The sequence below is a fragment of the Heterodontus francisci genome, chromosome 2, assembly GCF_036365525.1.
Source record: "Heterodontus francisci isolate sHetFra1 chromosome 2, sHetFra1.hap1, whole genome shotgun sequence".
Lineage (NCBI taxonomy): Eukaryota > Metazoa > Chordata > Chondrichthyes > Heterodontiformes > Heterodontidae > Heterodontus > Heterodontus francisci.
The window spans coordinates 48,615,670-48,632,708 of NC_090372.1; the positions used below are offsets into that span (position 1 = coordinate 48,615,670).

A 17,039-nucleotide genomic window follows, 5' to 3' on the forward strand; every position below is an offset into this window, starting at 1 on the left:
TTCCTCGGATGGTGATGGCAAGCACGAGGGGACATAGCTTTAAGTTGAGGGGTGATAGATATAGGACAGATGTTAGAGGTAGTTTCTTTACTCAGAGAGTAGTAGGGGCGTGGAACGCCCTGCCTGCAACAGTAGTAGACTCGCCAACTTTAAGGGCATTTAAGTGGTCATTGGATAGACATATGGATGAAAATGGAATAGTGTAGGTCAGATGGTTTCACAGGTCGGCGCAACATCGAGGGCCGAAGGGCCTGTACTGCGCTGTAATGTTCTAATTCAGTAGCTATCGGCTGCTTACTTGAGGAATGGATAGAATGCCAACAGCAGGCTAAAAATGAGCAGAAAAGACTAGAGGAAGAGAATAAAAAACTCCATGAGGAGGCAGCCCACCTTAGTGAAAAAGTAACTGATTTGCAGGGACAGAGAAGTGAGGGTTTGATGCATATGAACCAATATCAGTTTCAGTGTGAAAAACTAGTTGCGGAAAAAAGTAGGCGAATGGGAGAAGCCCAAGCAGCTAAAGCTGAGGTGGAAGGATGGAAGCAGCAATGTAGTGATTTAAAAACTGCCATGAATGTGATTCAGAGAGTAGCTCAGGAAAAGAGAAGTAATTCAGGTGATCACACAAAGTGTCAAAAATACATAGCGAGACTGCAAGAGCAGCTAGCCACGCAGAGAGGTATAATCGGTGCTTTTGCACCCGAAGGAAGTGAGGAGAATGGTGAAGGGGGCATAGATTGGAATGAGTTAGCAGACGAAGCGGCTTGATACGGCCATGATGATGGAGACCCTCTACCCGAGGATCCTCCGCCAGCATATGAGCCAGAGCCAAAGGAGTCATCGGTCCCCATGGCCCCCCTTGTGACCACTAGGGCAGGGATAGGGGCAGATGGCCAGGTGGCAGCTGGCCCGCGTATGACATATTCCACTCCAATGGGGGTACGGCAATTGAGGGATATTGCGAGATATTGGGACGTGCGCACCCGGGGCTGATCGTAGGGAGCTGTTCCAAGCGGTCAGTCAACAGAGAGGAATACACGGCTTAGATGATGCTGAAGAAAGAAAATTAATTATAATGTGCCTACACCCACACATACACTCCGCCCTACCGGAGGAACAAAAACTCGGTAGAGGCACAAATGAGGACTTAAAAGAACAAGTATTAAATGTCATGGGCGCTAATAGAGGGGACCCAGTGGAGGTGCTAACGAAATGCTATCAAAGAAAAGGTGAACACTCTGTCGCGTTTGCGCATCTGGGCGGTGTTTCAAGGGGTATATGGCGTAAACCTAGATAGAGCCAATCCAACGCCAGAGACTAGAAATCGATGGCTGAGAACGCTGGTGTCGCATGGCACTGAGGAGTCAAGAAGGGCACTAGATCAATTTGATCCCTCTGATGACACGCACACAGAGGCTTGGGTACTCAGGAGGATGGTTAGAACATGGGAGAAGGAAACAACAAAATTTTCCAAGGCCCTGGGGGAAAGGCAATGCCTGTAAAAGATCAGACAATAACCTGGAGAAATGAAGGGAGGGGAACTGCACAAGGGACACCCCACCCAACCTTTCAGACAGGAGGAAGGGGTAGAGGCATTGGGAGAGGATCCGTCCCAGGAACAGGGAGAACTCCGGGCGGGCCGACCCACTGCTATAATTGTGGCCAGGAGGGACATTTCAAAAGAAAATGCCCAAACCTGAGACGAGAAAATGCAGGTTGGGGAGGAGGCCAGAACAAACGCCAGAGCCTACCCGTGGAAGGAGCAAATAGGTCAAATCCTCAATGTGATATACTAGAGATAGCACTGTCTTCGGGGTTGTACCCTGAACCACAATGACGGTTGTAGGCCTCTCCGTTATGGGTGTGTAACATGCGGTGGGATAACACAGAGAGACTCCTAGTGAATCGTAGGGTTGGAGGCCGCCCTGTCACGTTCCTTTGGGACACTGGAGGATTCCGAACCACCGTAAACACCACCAATGTTAGTAAAGTAGATTGGAAAATTCAAAGTAAACTTGTTTTAAGAGGATTCACAGGACATTCACAAGTGGGATATGTGAGCGTACTGTTGGGTCAGTGTGGGGGAGGTAGCAATAGAGCACTCAGTGGTTCTCATTGAGTTACCCAGAGAACAAGAACAAGGGTGTGATTACATGGCTAAAGCGGGACTCTGTTTTGACCCTGTTAATTGCGCGATTTGGCAAATGCCCTTGGGCATGGGTAGTATAGATCTCACATCCGTTCCGGTGGGGGAATACCAGGATAGGATATGCACGTTCGGGGAACTGTGGACAAGACCAGAAGAAATGAGTAGCAATAGTGAAGTACAACAAATTATCTCACGGAATTCAGTAGTATTTGCTCGACATAAACATGATTGTGGGAAAATGACCGGGAGTGTGTGTATACAGGGCCCAGACCCCAAACCACAGAAGCAGTATGGTTTTCCGAAACAGGCAGAAGAGGAGGTGGGAAAGGTGATACAGAATTTGTTGCTACAAGGGATACTAAGACCGGTAACCTCCACTAACAACTCGCCTATTTGGCCGGTGAGGAAACCGGACAGTAGCTGGCGACTAACGATAGACTATCGAGAATTAAATAAAGTAACCCCGTTAACAGCCCCTACCGTAGCAACTAGCCCAGAGACGGTAGTTAAACAAAATGAGGATGCACAGTGGTTCACGGTTTTAGATATAAGTAACGGTTTTTGGTCTATTCCACTGGAGAAAGAATGCCAATATAAATTTGCGTTTACCTTCCAAGGACAACAATATACATGGACCGCCCTGCCGCAGGGATTTCATAATTCCCCGTCTATATTTCACCAACGTTTAAAGGAAGGGTTAAAAAGATTCTCAAAGCCTGAATGTCTGGTGCAGTATGTAGACAATTTATTGCTACAAACTGAAACGGAACAGGAACATTATCAGTGACTGAGTGAATTACTACAATTGTTACATGATTTGGGACTAAAAGTAAACCCTAAAAAAATGCAAGTTATGAAACAGAAGGTTACTTACTTGGGAATGATCCTGACACCGGGAAAGAGAGAAATTGATCAACAAAGGGTAGTAGCGGTTGGCAGACTCCCTGTCCCGATGGATGTAAAAGGGTTGAGATCTTTCCTGGGTTTGGTGGGATATTGCAGGGACCACATTGATGGATTCGCTACAAAAGCGGCCCCATTAATGGAACTATTGAAAAAGAATGTGGCGTGGGAGTGGAAAACTGAACACACACAGGCCATTTCAGATTTAAAGCAGGCACTAGCTGCTGCGCCTGCTCTGAAAACCCCAAATCCAACTGAGCCATTTTCATTAGAGGCAGCTCCCACAGACACCACCCTCTCGGCAGTTCTGTTACAGGAGACACACGGGAAATTGAGACCAGTAGCGTATGCCTTGCGTATGCTTTCACCGGTAGAGCAGGGGTATACGATGTGCGAGAAACATTTGTTAGCAGTTTTTTGGGCAGTACAGTATTTTACTTACATAGTGGGACTGAACCCACTTACAATATTGACAGAACATACCCCTGTACAGTTACTATTAGACGGTAGGATCAAAGACGGGTCAGTAAGTCAGAACCGAATTGCTAGGTGGACACTATTGTTGCAAGGAAGAAACATAAGCGTGAAAGGAGTAAAAACTACCACAGGCAGACAACCTAGTGTCTCAAGGAGAGAAACATGAGTGTCAAGTCATGATAGCAAATGATCCCAAGGGACCATTTGTATCAAAACAAAAAGGAGGGGTAGGAGTGGTTTGGAGAAAGCAATGGGGAGAGAAAGTAAAGATGCAAAGGAACAAGAAGAACCCCACTTAAAATTTTTTGTGGATGGTTCCTCATCAGTTCAGGATGGCGAGAGGAGGACTGGGTGCGGGATATGTGTAGAAGACGAACATGGTCAGGAAAAGTTTAGCGCAGTCTTAAAATTGCCTAAAACCATGAGCGCGCAGCTGGCAGAATTAGCAGCCGTCGCATATATGGTTGGCCACCCAGAATACTTCCCGCCCGGATCAGTTATATATTCTGATAGCATGTATGTCTGTAATAGCCTCACGGAACATTTGCCCTTATGGGAGGCGAGAGGTTTTGTCTCAGCGGATGGGAAGCCCCTTCCATCGGCTCCATTATTAAGATACATCTTTGAAGGAGCACAGGGGAAAGGATATGGGATCATGAAGCTAAAAGCTCATTCAAAACTTACTCCAGAAGGGAACAGGAAAGCGGATGAGCTAGCCAAACAAGGTGCTGTTAGTGGGCAGGAATGGCAGCCACCGATTGAGGACATTGGGGAGCAGAAAGGAAAACAGGTTAAGGTAATGGATTTAACAGAGGAGCAGTAGAAAGATGGAGAATTGAAAAAACTGATAGAAGGAGTAGAGTCAGATACATACAAAGAGTACAAGGGGATCTATATTCAGGACGGAGTAGTTTTATGTGAAGGAAAATTCGTAGTGCCAGAGGGGGGACAAAACCAAATAATCCACTGGTACCATGACTTATGGGGACATAAAGGGACAGAGAGTACCCTGGAAAGGATATAGGAGGTGAGTTGGTGGCCTGGAATGAAAGGTGACGTGGAACACTACGTCAAGAATTGTTTGATCTGTGCACAACACAACCCCGATAGGAATGTCAAGAAAGGGGCCCTCCGATATACTAGACCAGTAGAAGGGCCTTGGACTAATTTACAGATAGACTATGTAGGAACCTTACCCCCACTCCAGGAGGGTTTAAATACATTCTAGTAATAGTAGATACGTTTACCAAATGGGTGGAAGCTTTCCCAACCAGAACAAATACAGCCAAAGTCACCGCGAAAATTCTGTTAGAAAGGGTATTCACTCGGTGGGGCTTACCCTGAAGCATAGAATCAGATCAGGGAACACATTTTACAGCCCAAATAATGCAAAATGTAATGACCCTCTTTGGGGTTAAACAGAAATTCCACATACTCTATAGACCACAGTCTAGTGGCATTGTGGAAAGGATGAATCGGACATTGAAAAACATGATAGCTAAAATGGTACAGCAGCACAAGGCGACCTGGCAGATTGTTTTGCCCGATGTGTTGATGGTTATCAGGAATACCGTAGCTTCATCAACAGGCTATACTCCCTATAAACTCATGACGGGAAGGGACATGAGAGGAATGGAGGGGTTGGTAGGTTTGGACTTGTCCGAACCCGAGGTGGACAGTATTATATCAGAAAAATGGGTACAACAATTAGTAGAAACAGTGAGGGAAGCATATTATGTGGCAGCTCACCAACAGGGAAAGAAGAGACAGCAAAGCAAGGCTTATTTCGATGTGAAAGCCAGCCCGATAGAGTTGAGCCCCGGACAAAGGGTAATGATCAGAATATACCAGCCCACCTCAGTTTTGAGTCCAAAGTTCACCGGTCCCTATGAGATAGTAGATAAAGCTAGTCCATCTGTATACAAAGCATTGACGGCGCCAGACAAGAGTGGCTGGTATCACATTAATCAGTTAAAGTTAGTAGGAGAAAAACGAGATAATCACAGTTGGCATGTGATGTTTGATGCTACCGATGTTCCGATCGAAGGTCAGGGAGATCAAGAGCAGGATCAACTGCGGATCCAAGCAGAAGTGTTTGAAAGACAACCTGAAGTTGTACATCCGTATACAGAGGGAAATCGAGGGAAAAAACGAAAGAAAAATAAAGAAAACAGGGAAAGTAAGTGGGCTAGGAGAAATGAACGGTTAGAATCAGTAACAAATTGGGAACAAGATATAGACAGTCTGGCTCAGTGTATGGAGAGACTGGACTTAAAATAGGATAAGAAAGAAACTGTAAATAAGAGCAGAAATTACACTTGTATATTACAGGTCCAGCCCACAATGAAGAGGGTGATACATTGCATTACAATTGGATTGACCATAGGTGAACTATAGGTGAACCCGCATTGGAGCTGTCGCGACGAATGAATGTGCCTGAAGCAGTGTCAACGCGGGAAGACTATCCCGTGGTCAGAAACAACTTTGCTCGGCAGATCAAGATAGTTCGAACCAAAAAAGGACAGCAAGATTGAAATTTGTATTATGTGGGAGTAGATGGGTTGGCGTGCGTGGGAAAGACATTGGGTATACCGAAGGGAACAGAAGTTTGACCTTAACTAACAGAGTGTTAGGTACCTGCGATGAGGATAGAGGAAGATATTATGTTGGGGCAGTGTTTCATATTCCCCGACACAGGAGTAATTTGACCTACCCTTTAAAGAGAGTCCATAACGTGGGCAAGTACCAGGAGGGTATTTGGATATCTTTAAGTAACCCACCATCTCATGCCATTGAGAAAGGGGTAGATTTGTCAAAATGTCATCAAGGAGGGAATCACTGGGCCTGTCCGGAAGAGACAACGAGACAGAAACTTACAAATTGCGGGCTCAGCACCGATGAAAATTGTTCATTGTCCATTTTACCTGTTAATAACCAGACCTTTTTACAATATGCCCTTGTGGGGCAAACGTATTACATAGCCACGGCTGCTATGAATTACAACAAGGGATGGAAACAGTGCCCTCTGGAGGAACACAATGTAGCCATTCACAATGTAACCTCGGACTTGATTGTTGGTGGACAAGTACTGCCTAAGCCAATAAAGAGGATAGTGATAAAGGAAAATCTTACGGTCCAGCATACTGATACAGATCAAGAGGTATGGGAATATATTGCCACTGAATTACCACCCATCCCACACCTGACAGCGGATTGGGCACAGATAGCAGAAGAGGCAAAAGAAATAATTCATCAATGGAATAAACACACTAAAACAATTAGAACTCATGCCGACAAGGCAAATGAACTGTTGCGTGACCCAGGAAGGATGTGAGTAAGTTTTGGAATTGGGGATCTAATGTTCAAATACATCCATGGGTCAGAAGTGTATCACATATTGCTGTCATAGTGATTCTATGTGCGCTAATAATTGTTGTATTCAATGTATATCAGCTTAGAAGGTGGAAAAATGAACTTTTGCGAAGATTGGATGATGGGACTATGATGAAACAGAAGGAACGGTTATCAATGTGAACAAAAACTGAAAAAAACACAACTGTATATACTAAGTTTTATAACGTATCTTTTTATATGTAACAGTATTGCACACTCATTGGGGGACGATGACGTTCTCAGGAATGGTTCACAGAGAAGGGAAACTTGATGATCCTAAGATAAGTATCTTTGGATCATGAGGGGGGAGATGTTGGCCAGGGGCTGTAAGAAATACAGAATCAGTTACAAACTGCTGGGATTGTTTGACCTGTAGTAAACTGGAGCTCGGACACTGGTCTGTGCTGGTAAAAACCAGTTTGAACTAGTTACTTTATGAGACAAGACAAAGGAACGATCACAGGAAAAGGGCCTTATTTGGACACGGTGTGATACTGGGGTCTTTGGGCCTGGGCCAATTAAGAGAAGATGTGAACGAGGTGAGCAGGCTTAAGCCAACCGGAAAGAGACAGCTCAGATTTGGAGAGATAAGAGGGAGGAAAAGAAGAGAGCTTTTTGGGCATAGAGCCAGCGAAAACTCCGGAGATCAACCATCATGGAAGCGGAAGACCCTGCGTGAGCGACGCGGCGACGACGTAGAAGAGAGAGAACAGAACGCCTGGCCAGCGTTAACTCTCCTTTTTTCAGGTAATATCCTTTGTATTCTGTGACTCGGTCAGGGAAAGGTCAGAGGAATCTAGTGGGTGTGCTTATGAATTCTAGCTAGTTTTGTTATTAACTGGATAACTCAGTTCGAGTTGTATGCTTTTGTCTCACTAAGTGTATAAGCCTTATTCTTACAACAACAATAAAGTAAATTGATAGTTAAAGGACTGTGTTCCTCCTCTTTGTACTAAGCCATTAACTGTAGCTGTGGATTAAGCTGGAGGGCGGCTCTCTTGAAACCTGATATCCCAAACACTCAGCCTGAGCCTGAATTAAGAGGACTTCAGTCCCACGTGACGGCCAGGATCAAGTGGGTGCAGGGAATAAAGGGGACAAGGGGGAGTTGCCTCCGCGCCACAGTTTACAGTCCTCCTTAGTTTAGTGTTGTCAGCAAACTTGGATAAGCAACTCTCTATTCCTTCATCCAAGTCATTAATAAATATGGTGAAAAGTTGAGGCCTCTTCACAGCTCCCTAGGGAACACTACTTGTCACATCCTTCCTATCTGAGTACATCCCTTTATCCCACTCTCTGACTCCTAATTCCCAACCAATTTCTACCCAAGTCAAAAGGCTACCTCCAATAGTTTGTGCTCACATTTTTTTTTCATTCATGTCTTGTGTGGGACCTAATTGATTACCTTCTGGAAGTCCTTATAGACAACATCCTTAGACACATCTTTGTCTCCCTTTTTAGTGACTGGATCAAAAAAATCAACTAGATTAGTCAGACATGATTTACGTTTAACAAAGCCATGTTGGCTGTCTCATATTTGCTCATGTGCTCAGTCACTGTATCCCTCATGACAGATTCTAGAAGCTTCCCTACAACTGATAATAAATTAACAGGCCTGTAGTTTTTTTTATTCATTTCGGGACATGGCTGTCGCTGTCATTGCCCATCTCTGTTGCCCTTGAGAAGGTGATGGTGGGCCTTCTTCCTGAACCATCGCAGTCCATGTGGTGATGGCACTCTCAGTGCTGTTAGATAGGGGGATTCAGAATCTTGACCCAGCGATGATGGAGGAACAGCGATATATTTCCAAGTCAGGGTGTGACTTTTAGGGGAACCTGGCAGTGCTGGTGTTCCCATGTGCCTGTTGCCCTTGTTCTCCTAGGTGGTCGCAGGTTTGGGAGTTGTTATCAAAGAAGCCTTGGCGAGTTGCTTCAGTGCATCCTCTAGATAGTACACACTGCAGCCAGGGTATGCTGGTGGTGGGGGGAATGGATATTTAAGTAGGTTGATGGGCTGCTTTGTCCTGAATAGTGTCAAGTTAGTCACCTGGGTTGGATTTTCATTACGGAGGCGGAAAACAGGAACCGGGTCTGGTTTTGGGTCAGAAACCTGCCTCCTGTGGGAAACTGATTCAGATTGCAATTTTCAAATGGGTAAGCCCTTAATTGGTATGGAGATGGGTTTTCCGTCCACTTAGAGTGAGTGGGATTGAAAATGGAGGTTGGTCAGATCAAGTCTGGGACTCATAATGTCATCGCACGGCAGCCATCACTGAGGCAGCTGCTTGGCCTGAGGGAGAGATCTGCCTTCCACCACCAGAGGGAAGCAAGATGTCACAGGGCCGCTGGATGCCGGGCACTAGGGGTTGGGCAGACCTTCGCTTCATCGATGACCATCTGGATCTAACGCTGCTGGCTGTGAGGGAAAGGAGGGAGGTCCTCTTCCTGGAGGCTGTCAGGAGGAAGTCACCTCGCCATGCAGCAGGGCACCTGTCTGTTCAGTGTTATCCCCCTCTGACCCCTCTTCCTCCTCCTTTCTTACCTCCTGCTCCTACCCCAATGAGCTGTCTCCTTCCGGAGCTTCACTTGCTATGGAGATTGCAGCAGACCACCACACTGACAGAGACTCTTGCAGGTGGGTATTGGAGGATGCCACCTGACCAATCCAGGCACTGGAATCGAATCTTCAGAAACCTGATGGCCTGCTCAATGATTGGTCTGCTGAGCAGGTGGTGTTGGTTGATCTGCCTCTGTACCTCTGTCTGGGGCTTCTGTAGAGAGGTCAGTAGCCATCTCTTCAAGTGATTTCCCTGGTCCCCTTGGATCCATCCATTCACTTTGAGGGATGGAGTGAAGTAGCAAGGCAGCCTGGAATGGCGGAGGATGAAGGATTCATGGCAGCTGCCAGGAAAGCGAGTGCACACGTGGAGGAAGCTCTTGTTGTGGTTGTTGACTAATTGGATGTTGAGGGAGTGGAAGCCTTCCTATTGGTGGATCTCACTGGCCAGTCACTGGGTGCCTTGATGGCCACATGGGCACAAGCGGTGATGCCCTGCAACTGGGAGAATCCAACGATGGAGGCTGACCCAATGCCCTCTGTGTCAGCACAGGCCCAACTGTGTCAAAGTGGATGTAATCCCCTGGCCTCCTGAAAATGGCATCCGTGACCTGACTGATGGCCTGACAAGCTGCTGACTGCGAGATGCCACCTAGGTCCATAGGTGATCCCTGGAATGACCTGGTTGCACAGAAGTTTAGGGTCACAGAGACCTTAACGGCTGCAGGTAGGGGACTGCCATGGGGGCCATGGGGGCCATGAGGCCTCAGGCCATTGTGGATCAGAGCACACAGGTCTGAGACCATCTGCCTGGTTAGGAGCAGGCTCCTACGGTACTCATGCTCTGTCATTTGCAGTTTGCTGACTCTTGGGCTGTGCACTCAATGTTGTGGGTAGCGCCTTTCTCTCCTTGCCACCCCGACTCCCCCAACACCCCATCTGTACTCCCTCAGCTGGGCTATGTGTATTTACCAGGCCTTCCCTGCCAACCCCAGCTGTCCAAGTGATGCCAGCGACCTCACAACCCTCTCCAGATTCCTGCTCAGAAAAGCAAATCTTACAGCTGCAGCAATGGCCACTCTGTGGCCCTTGTGAAGCAGCTGTGCTTTACTTTGTGCCTCTCCAGTATTTTAATCAGCTTTTCCCATAGCCTTTCATGGAATCCCACTGTGTTCATGACTTGAACACCTTGTCATGTTCCCCAGATGGTGTCCTCCACGTTCCCAGCCTTTGAAAATTAAAAGTGCTGCTGACAAGCCTGTTAATGAATTCTTCAATGAGCTCAACAGGCACTTAATTGGAGGCACGCACCTGACCTGTTTCCTCCCTCCCAGCGTCCCTTTAAAATGGCGTTGCCTTCCGGAGGTGGCAGGACCCAGTGGCAACCTCCAAGAACACGACCTTCAAATTGTGCTTGCACCTGCACCGAGTGGGCTTTAAAACTCTGGCTCTTGGTTTTGCTCTCCCACCTTCGTACTCCTGCTCCTTCTGCAATTCTTGCTGCCTAGGTGATGGTAAAGACTTGTAACTCATAATTACGAACCTATGGAGCACGCACCAGACCACAAATCTGGATATCTGCTCAAGTATGTACTGCAAAGCTCCTCTGGAACAGTCCAGGCATCGGTAGCATTGCTTGAGAATTATTATTTTTCTTTGCTTATGTTCTCATGGCAGCATTGCTCTTTTTGTAGACCAGTTATGCAGCTGTGCTTAGGTTCCTGACAGGAGCCATGAGCCAGGTCTGGAGGGGATAGCCCTTGTCAGCCAATAGTCACCCCGTACCTTGGTGGCCGAGTTGGATTAAAGGCTCTACAGAGGATGTTGTGTGATTACCTTAAGAATGATGTCCCTTTAAGATCTCAGTATGCTAATGAGCCAAATACTAGGATGTAGTGACGTGGCGAGAAGATCATAGTCACTCTGCAACTGCAACACCGAGAGGAAAGTTCTGTAAATAGTTTGCTCTGTTCTGTATACACTTGTTTCGTTGTTAATATACCTGTTAGAGATCTTCAGCATAACTGAATTCCATGTATCTCATTTATGTTGCATCAGACAATGTAAAGAACTAATTACATGGTGGCAGCTGTGGTGAGAAGACAAAGTCTAAGTTTGAAGACCAAGGATAAAACAGCTTTGAAAACGACCCACATTGAGTCAGTCCAGGACATACAACAAATGTACTCGGACAGGTTCAATGCAATGGGAGACTCCAAAGGTGATGCCGTACTATACCTCAGAGAAGATGCACTCCTGGTGTCCAGCCTCCTGATGTTTGAGATTGAGTCACAGTCTTTCCAGGATCTCAGTGGTTCTGGTTTGGGAAGTATTAGCCCCTTCTCAGAGATGCCACACCAAGAGAATGAAGATCCAAACTCAGATGGTGGGAGTACTTTGTCAACAGGCAGTGTTTCCTTGCACTCCAGCAACTCAGAAAAAGAGACTGATGTTGTCACTACTGAAAAGCAAGTGGGGAGCATTGCCAAGGGGAAATCTCCAAGGACCAGAACCCACTCGCAGACTCTGGTGAGTATCAAACGGTGTAGTCTGGAAATCCAGCAACAGCACAGATATGCTGTGCCTTCACTTCTGCTCTCTAGAGAACTGCCAGCACCACAACGAGCCAGAATGGACATGTATCGCCATGAGACCAAGTCCTCCTCCTCCAACAAGTCCTCGACCTTGAGCCTTCAGACCTTCAGATACAGAGGATGAGGAGAGGGGAAGGACATGCAATGTCCTGAACAGGCAGAGGAGGAATGAGTTGAAGCATTGTCTGTTGGCTCTTGGAAAGTTTTATCACCTCATTTCAAAGAATGACAAGACCTCATAAGTGGTCATCCTGAGAAAAGCAACAGAGTATATAAGCAGGCTTAAGGCAGAGCAACAAAAACTGAATGCAGAGATGGAGAAACTTCAGAAAAGACAGCAACAGATGGGACACAAATTCCCTGAGCAACAGTTGTCAAACCACCGAAACGATATATGGACTCTTAAGCCTCTGTAAATTTTATAATCCCTATCCCTGTATAACTAGTTTTGATGTTATCTAATTTTATGTGTTTTTACTTGTAGCATACGAGACTTATCTTTGGAAAGAAAGGGGATGTTGTGTACCTTAAGAGTGATGTCCCTTTAAGAGCTCAGTATGCTAATGAGCCAAATACCAGGATGTTGTCATTTTTTTTTTGCTCCTGGGATGTGGGCATCGCTGGCTAAGCCAGCATTTATTGCCCATCCCTAATTTCCTTTGAGAAGGTGGTGGTGAGCTGCCTTCTTGAACCACTGCAGTCAATGTAGGGTACGTACACCTCCAGTGCTGTTAGGAAGGGAGTTCCAGGATTTTGATCCAGCGACAGTGAAGGAACGGCGATATAGTTCCAAGTCAGGATGGTGTGTGGCTTGGAAGGGAACTTGTAGGTGGTGGTGTTCCCATGCATCTGCTGCCCTTGGCCTTCTAGGTGGTAGAGGTCACGGGTTTGGAAGGTACTGTCTAAGGAGCCTTGGTGCGTTGCTGCAGTGGATTTTGTAGATGGTACACACTGCTGCCACTGTGCGTCGGTGGTGGAGGGAATGAATGTTTGTGAATGGGGTCCCAATCAAGCAGGCTGCTTTGTCCTGGATGATGTCAAGCTTCTTGAGTGCTGTTGGAGCTGCACCCATCCAGGCAAGTGGAGAGTATTCCATCACACTCCTGACTTGTGCCTTGTAGATGGTGGACAGGCTTTGGGGAGTCAGGAAGTGAGTTACACACTGAGGATTCCTAGCCTCTGATGCTCTTGTAGCCAAGGTATTTATATGGCTACTCCAGTTCAGTTTCTGGTCAATGGTAACCCCCAGGATGTTGCTAGTGGGGGATTCAGCAATAGTAATGCCATTGAATTTCAAGGGGAGATGGTTAGATTCTCTCTTGTTTAAGATGGTCATTGCCTGGCACTCGATGGCATGAATGTTACTTGCCACGTATCAGCCCAAACCTGGATATTGTCCAGGACTTGCTGCATTTCTACACGGACTGCTTCAGTATCGGAGGAGTCGCGAATGGTGCTGAACATTGTGCAATCATCAGCGAACATCCCCACTTCTGAACTTATGATTGAAGGAAGGTCATTGATGAAGTAACTGAAGATGGTTGGGCCTAGGACACTACCCTGTGGAACTCCTGAAGTGATGTTCTGGAGCTGCGATGATTGACCTCCAACAACCACAACCATCTTCCTTTGTGCTAGGTATGACTCCAACCAGTGGAGAGTTACCCCCCGCTTCCCGTTGACTCGAGCTTTGCTGAGGCATACTCGGCCAAGTGCTGCTTTGATGTCAAGGGCAGTCACTCTCACTTCACCTCTTGAGTTCAGCTCTTTTGTCCATGTTTGAATCAAGGCTGTAATGAGGTCAGAAGTTGAGTGGCTGTGGCTGAACCCAAACTGAGCATCACTGAGCGGGTTATTGCAAAGCAAGTACCACTTGATAGCACTGTCGACGACAGCTTCCATCACTTTAACTTATAATTGTGAGTGGACTGATGGGGTGGTAATTGGCCAGGTTGGACCAGTCCTGCTTTTTGTGTACAGGACAAACCTGGGCAATTTTCCACATTTCCGGGTAAATATCAATATTGTAGTTGTACTGGCTAGAAGATCATAGTCACTCTCAAACTGTAACACCTAGAAGAAGGTTCTGTAAATAGTTTGCTCTGTATTGTATACACTTGTTTAGCTGTTAATAAACCTGCTAGAGATCTTCAGTGTAACTAGACTCCACATTACACAACATAAAGAACTCATTACAGAGGACTGGCACAGGATGATTGTGACTAGGATAACAGGCACAGACTTGCATGATGCACTGCCTTTGGCCACAAACCATTTGTACATTGAGGTAGTGAAATCCCTTATGATTGATAAAGATATCAGGCTGGTGATGGGGAGCTTGCAATGTCTGTTAAGTCTATGGCAACTTATACCCTGGGGAAGCTTGCCATGCAGGCAAAGCCTAGTGCTTTCTTGTCCTGCTTTGCTCTGTCAAAGGGAAGGAGGTGCATCTGTTTCTCCTGGTGTTGAGATCCTTGTCAACCTCCCTGATACATCGGTGGTCTGCAAAATGTGAGATGTTGTTTATTTATTTAGAGATACAGCACTGAAACAGGCCCTGCAGCCGAGTCTGTGCTGACCAACAACCACCCATTTATACTAATCCTACATTAACCCCATATTCTCTACTACGTCCCCACCATTCTCCTACCACCTACCTACACTAGGGGCAATTTACAATGGCCAATTTACCTATCAACCTGCAAGTCTTTGGCTGTGGGAGGAAACCGGAGCACCCGGCGGAAACCCACGCAGACACGGGGAGAACTTGCAAACTCCGCACAGGCAGTACCCAGAACTGAACCCAGGTCGCTGGAGCTGTGAGGCTGCGGTGCTAACCACTGCGCCACTGTGATGACACTTGCTGTAGTCTGAAAGGAAGCTGTGACATACACGTTAAGGACCACAGTCACCTTGACACCCACAGGCAGTGCTATCCATGCCTTAGTACAAGGCTCAAGTTGAGGCAGCAGCAGATAATGTAGATGGTGAAGATATTGCTCTTCAGTAAAGTTACTGTAAGAGTCAAAGCTCCCTGAGGACCCACTGTGGGTATTTTTTTTTTTATTTCCAAAATATACTTTATTCATAAACATCTGTAAAAATTACATTGCCAAACAGTTTCCAAACAGCACCAAAAAATACAAACATTGCAAGGGAGATCAGTTTCCTTCAATACTGTCATGAGTTCCTTCCCAACCCTTCCTTTTCACAATTGTCATGTCAATTACAGTTTTACATTTACAGCAATTGAGAATATTAACGATACAGTTCGAGGGGTTTCCCATGGATCCAGCCCCTCAGTCCAGCTTGGTGGGGGAACCTTACACTGAGGTCTTTCCCCATTGAGCCTTTGCTGCGGCTGCCCCAAGCTTTAGTGCGTCCCTCAGCACGTAGTCCTGGACCTTGGAATGTGCCAGTCTGCAACATTCGGTGGTGGACAACTCTTTGCGCTGGAAGACCAGCAAGTTTCGGGCAGACCAAAGGGCGTCTTTCACCGAATTGATAGTCCTCCAGCAGCAGTTGATGTTTGTCTCGGTGTGCGTCCCTGGGAACAGCCCGTAGAGCACAGACTCCTGTGTTACAGAGCTGCTTGGGATGAACCTTGACAAAAACCACTGCATCTCTTTCCACACCCACTGTGGGTATGGTCTACTGCACAGTACCCTCTTCCTCCTTCCTCATAGCAGCTATTCCTGCTCTCTGGTGCCTTCCTTGCTGCTCCACCTCAACCTCCAGCCCTGAAGGGAGCCCCACCCACAACAGTAGCCAAACTATTTCTAAGGCAGCCAACACCAGAAATATCTTTTGTTGTTTAGATAAAGGAAACTTTCCAGAAAATGTCACCAGAAAATGTCCAGAAGTTAAACAGAATCCTGAAATAAGAAATCAGCAACTTACCAGTAATTCCTGCATAATCTGTTTAAACAGAGCTGGTGAGGAGGCCTTCCTGACAGTGCCATGTTGTACTGTGTGAGCTCAGCTCATGTCAATTGAAACACTGGGGTATTCAAATATGCAAAACAGGTTAATCATGGATAAAGCCATTTCAGAGCATTTCTTTGCATCCCTCTCCACTCACATCTGCCTTCCTCCTCCCAATCCCACTTTTGTCTCTGCCTGTCCCTGGAAAAACACTATCCAAATTAATTATAATGGCACTTTCAAATTCAGAACTGTCTAGCTATTAGCCATCCATTCACTACAATGTTTTTGCAGATACTGATCTTTTCAATCTCACCCTTACCTCTCTCTTTGATTTCTTTGTCCATATTAAAACCATTACTCTCTCATGCTGATCATTTTCACTTGTACAATCCATATCTCAGTTCCCTTAAGTCCAAGGGGTGCAGAATTGAACATGTAAAGCAGACAACTGGTTGAGACATTCATTGTCAGGTCTGGCTGGACCATGTAAAGCTCTATTGGATACTAGTGCCCCCAGCCAAAACTGCTCAAAATTTCAAGATCATCCTCGAATCCAAAGATAACACTTTCCTTCCCTTCTTCACTTCAAATTGTGACAATGGTAAACGATCCATCCCCATCCTTTCTGACCTGTCTGGAGCCTTTGACATGGTTGACAACATTATCCTCCAACACCTCTCCACCGTCGTCCGGGTGGGTGGGACTGTACTCGCTTGGTTCCCTTCTTATCTATCTCGTCATAGCCAGAAAATCACCTGCAATGTATACTCTTCCTCCCCAAACCATTATCTCTGGAATCCCCCCCGTGATCTATCCCTGGCCCCCTCCTATTTCCTGTTTACAGGGAACAGTAGCATAGTAGTAATGTTACTGGACTAGTGATCTAGCAACCTGGACTAATGCTCCGGGGAATGAGTTCAAATCCCATCATGGCAGCTAGGGGAATTTAAATTCAAATAATTAATAAATCTGGAATAAAAAGTTAGTCTCAGTAATGATAATCATGAAACTAATGGATTGTAGTAAAAAACCGTCTGGTA

The 17,039-nt window shown here is 46.3% G+C and overlaps 1 long non-coding RNA gene across 1 annotated transcript in view; it reads left to right on the plus strand.

The window, feature by feature from the left end:
• LOC137384300 (uncharacterized) overlaps positions 1-17,039 on the plus strand; it is a 232,187-nt gene that overhangs the window by 177,344 nt on the left and 37,804 nt on the right. The gene's annotated exons all lie outside the window — the stretch shown is intronic.